Source organism: Protomyctophum parallelum (assembly GCF_964188405.1).
Source record: "Protomyctophum parallelum genome assembly, chromosome: 3".
NCBI classification, from domain to species: Eukaryota; Metazoa; Chordata; class Actinopteri; order Myctophiformes; family Myctophidae; genus Protomyctophum; species Protomyctophum parallelum.
The window spans coordinates 23,710,996-23,716,188 of record NC_139698.1 but is presented as its reverse complement, the minus strand read 5'-3'; positions in this window follow the sequence as shown (position 1 = coordinate 23,716,188).

Below are 5,193 nucleotides of genomic sequence, written 5' to 3'. Positions count from 1 at the left end.
TCTCCCTCAACCAACCAACCACACACACGCTCTCTCTCTCTCTCTCTACTCTCTTTGCCCCCTGACAGACAATGTACTCTCTCTTTCACACTCCTCTCTCTCCCTCTCTCCCTCACTCGGGCAGAATAACAATGAGGTAACGGGGAGCCCAGCTGAATAGACGCCAGGGGGTAGAATAATGACTTGAACTTTTTCCTTTTTCTTTCATTTCTTTTTCGTTTTTAGACACAAGACAGGAGCGGAATGCGGACCCGGTCCGGATCCCGCGCAAGTTCGCAACTCAGAACAGCCTAGAAGACACACACCGTGTAAGTTACACGGCTGACGGCCATAATAATCACGCCGCCGGCCGGCCGGCCTCTCTCCTCTCCTGCAGCAGCACGCATTCCTCCCGATTCGTTCTCAAAAGAATGTCACAGAAGTGAGAAGCCATTAATTTAGATGGATGAAACATACGGTGGGCTACTTTACAGGACGTAGACTAAATGCACCGGGACTTCAGCAGCAGGAAGGAAGGGATACATAGGCCTACATAACATTACACATTATATTATAATGTCCAACATGGTTAAAGACCTAAGCTAAAAAACTTAAACATGCAGGCTAACTTAACTTGTGCTGGAAATACCAACACATTAGCATAGCCTACAAATTAATTCGATCCTGGAATTAGTTTAACTTAAACAATCAATGCAAATGAAATGACATGACGATGACATGCAATTGTAGACTCACTGACTAGTGTAGTCAGTCAGTCTCTAAATAGCATAAACCTTATTATCAATATCATCCATAAGTGTAACATATGCTTTAAAATTGGTATAAACGTATAATCATGGAAGGATTTTTTATTTAAAGGAGAGGAGGACTGAAATGCTGCCTGGGTCAGGCTGGGTGAGAATCTTGCACAATGAGATGGGCACGCACGAGGCACGGTTGTTCCAGGCCAATTAGGCTACTGATGATGTAGATGCAGGATTTCCCCAAGAGGTGGCACTAGAGTGACATAATAAAGTCAACCATCATGCACTCAGCCATGGCAGGGATTCATGGAGGGCATCATTGAAAGGGTTTGTTTTGGTAAAATGGTGAATGAATGAATGTAAAGGCTTCATAAAAAAATAATGTATTCACTTTCCCCCCATGTGTTCTTTTCTGTTTATTACTTGCGCACTCCCCCCATGTGTTCTTTTCTGTTTATTACTTGCGCAAGCAGAGCGCGCAAGTACTAGTTTCGCCCGGGACTCGTATGCACCGTCCCAGCCGTTCCATGCGTATATGCACCGTCCCGCCAATTTTGATGCGTATGCACCGTCCCAGCAATTTTATGCGTATGCACCGTCCATGCAAATGACGAAAACCATTGGTTTTATACATATACATAGTATATGTATAACTAGCTCTCAATGATTACGTAATAAAGATGTGGATTAAAGGACCCAAGTGTAATTGGTTTTCGTGACGATATAGCGATGTATCATGTATCTTATATCCAGGCATTAACAATCAGATGATGCCAGCCATCATCACCCTGCCTGCCTGACACTCTCCACACTGTCCTCTCTCCCACCTGGAGCTGAGTAACTCATGAGAAGAACATGCCGTTTATCAACTAGAGTTCAGCAAACGTGACCACGTCTGCCTACAAGATCGTCAGCGAGAGAGAGTATTGTATATAGGCCTATATTGGCATCAATTTAAAAGCAAACTGTGCACTTCAAATGCACCGACATGGATCAATTAAGTCACAAAGACAGGGCAAACAAAAGGGAAAAAATATATAAACAGATTATAACATGCAAATGAAGCCATGATTTAAGATCGTTGGCAGAGCATTCCACAGTATACTGACTGACTGTGAGAGGAGCATTCTTACCCTTGAGCGTTTTTAATTCGGTGGGTAGTGTAGAGGTCAAAGGAACTCCCCCTGGTGGAGTACCTGTGAGTATCTCTTACTCAGGATAAGTAGTTGAGCATGTGCTTGGGAAAATGGGACTAATGAGGATCTTGAAAACCAGACAATGAATTCAAAAGGTGAGATACTTTCTCTTCCACTCTGCGCCATCAGAGGCTAATAAGTGAGTCCATGGGCTGCGACTGAAGTGGCAACCACACATGTGTATTTTGAGTGTTCCTCAGAGAGAGATTTGGAGGTGCCTGCAGTGTACCATCAAGTGCAAGCGTCAAAGTGACACTACACGAATAAGAGCACCGGCTACAAGTCCATTTCTGTTGATGAACAAGGATATCCTGCCCAAGGATCTTGTTATTGTATTGACTTTCTAAATCACTTTCAATTCCATTTTTCACCGGTAAGTTTGTTATCCGAAATACAAGTTATACAACCAAAGTAATAAGTCACTTTGTCCTTGCTTAGTTGCGACTACATTGTCACCGACTCTAATCGCGAAGCCTGCAGGGGACTTTGTGGTGTAAAAAGCATTGAAATGTTTACTTTTGAAGGGCCTTTACTGTAGCCTGGGTATCCAGCCTGATTCGCTGCGTTCCGCGGATCTGAAAATGTCACTGTGCTACAGGCTGGAATCCCAGTAAATACCTTTACTGTTCCTAATATATGTAAACGACATGACAACAGCTTGTGACTGCTACTTGTTCCTGTTCGCAGGAGATGACTCGGCTCTGCTGGTCTCTGACAGGAACAAACTGAGGGTTGAAAAGGCCCTCAGCTCTGAACTCCGTAGAATCTGCACCGGGCTCGCTGATAAACTATCTTTACACCTGGGAAAAACTGAATCCATTCTCTTTGGATCAAATAGTAATCTCAGCAAGGCAGATGGCTTCTTGGTTAGAGTGGGTGACAATATTATTATCACACGAAAAACAAGGCTCCAGACATCCCAAAACAAACTGGTCAGGCTACTACTTCCTCACCCCTGCCCATTTTGACAGGCTGGAATGGCTTAGGGTTGACGACAGAGACAGAGTACAGCATCTTGCAATGGGTCTGGTCCACACGATTCGCTACACCACCAAGATACCCATGTACCTGTTTAAATACTTCCTTTATGTCAACAAAGTATAGTAAATACTTCAATCAATCAGACTACTGCCACCAACTTCTGATGAGATAGGATAGCATCTCCTTGTTAGTCATACAACTCTCCATAAACACTCACAGACTCTTTCAAGCCATCTAACGCTCTGATTCTATAAGGACCAGAACAAAGCTGCAAGCCTCAGGCTGCTGTTACCAGACACTGCCTTTGATGGGCCTCTTTTAGTTAGCACTCTGTGGCCCACTCCTATATCTCCATGCTACAGCGGTTGCGCAAAGACCCGCCCTGCAGCGCTGTTTAATGCAATTTATTTGTGCGCATTATGTATTCTTTGTACATATGCATACTTTGTTGAATTACTGATGACAAAGTAGTAAAAGTATGTATATCCATAACATAAGCAAGCACAGGCTCTGAGGGGCCTCATTCACAACGGCATTACTGTTGCACAAAGACCCGCCCCCGCCTACCTCTGATTGCGTTCACACTCATTTGTGCCGAATCTGGGTTGCACATGGTTTGTTGAGCTCCCTCTGGTGTTGTGGTTGTGTATACCCGGACCCGGACCAAAGACCGGCAGTGTCGGTATAGGCCAATCAGAGGCAGGCGGAGGCGGGTCTTTGTGCAACAGTATTGCAATTTTAAATGAGTGTCTGAGGGTCCTCAGTCAGCCCCCATGGGTCTCTAGCTAAGCCATGCACAGCTCAAACTCCATCATAAAGTTGGGGGAAATTCAGTTCCAGGAGGCAGCAGTGCACAGCATAGACCGAGTACAGATAGAGGAAAAGACGTACTGTTAGATACAGCTAAGAGTATAGGGACACAGTATAGCTAGAAAAAGAAGGAAGAAACATCAATAAACACTATCAGATCAGATGATGAGAAGTCCTACAGAAAGAAGCTACAGAACTTAGCACTCTGTACCTTTTTAGGCACTTAGCAGACAGTCTTATCGAGGGGGACTTAAAAGGTGCAAAATCGGAGCAAATGGCATGAACCCTATAGTTAAATGTCAGTTGAGCGAAAGCTGGGTAAATACCATCCGGTAAAGGGTATACAGCTTTCTAACGAACTGGTTCAGGAACAGCTTACCCACAGCCACAGGCCATGCGAGTGCAAGTGACTGCGGAACTTGAACTTTGGCGCACCACGTACTTCCCTTACGGTCTGCCAATTTAACCAGTTTTGTGACCATGATTTAGATCTTAGATGTTCTTGGAGGGTTTTTAGGCTGTTTTTAGGCTGTTTTTATTTACTTTGTAACACTTTTAAATATTTTGCGCGCGCGCGCACACACACACACACACACACACACACACACACACACAAGTGGGACCTGAAAAGGTCACATGAGCATTCACGTTCTAGTGCCATATCAAGATGTCATATCTTTTAGCCATTTTAGATTTTTTTAGCTTTCCAGTGCGTTTACAGACTTGGTCCTTGGAATTTAAGGGATAAGACTAAATTAAATTAATTTATTTTTAGAATGTCTTAATTGTCTGTCGTCAGACAAGTGATTACTGAAGGCGCTGAGCCAATCTGGAAGTGCGCACGGTCTGGTCTTTGATGTCACCACCCGGGATTTGTAAACCAAACACAAACAAGAGAATAAAGAATACTGATGTAAACAACAAAATATGTCCTACTGCACTGACACATTTCTAATACACTGACTAACGAGAATGCTTGTACTTCTATAGTTTGTGTTTTTATTAACATTTATTTGATCCCGTTGCTGGTGGGATAATTATGTTTTGTAAAAACAGAAAATTGAATAAAACTAAATTTAAATAAAGTATAAAGTATTATGAGGCAAGTTGAACCCTGCTGGAATCCATGCTGTTGGAAAACAGGCAATACATTTCTGAGGACTCATACACACGTATCAAACAAATGTTCTGTGCTCTGTCTGTGATTAATGGCTGCCACAATGCAATTCCAATGGGAGTCACATGGTTTGACCAAACATTTGTGCTTGATTGCTGACTCAAACACAAATGTTTGGTCAAACCATGTGACTCCCATTGGAATTGCATTGTGGCGGGCTGATTTGATTAATTTAAATCACAGACAGAGCACTGCAGGACATTCGTTTGATACGCATGTATGAGGCCAGAGTGGTTTCTTTGCAGAAGTGATCAGTGATGAGACTTTTCTAGCCATTAGATTTCTC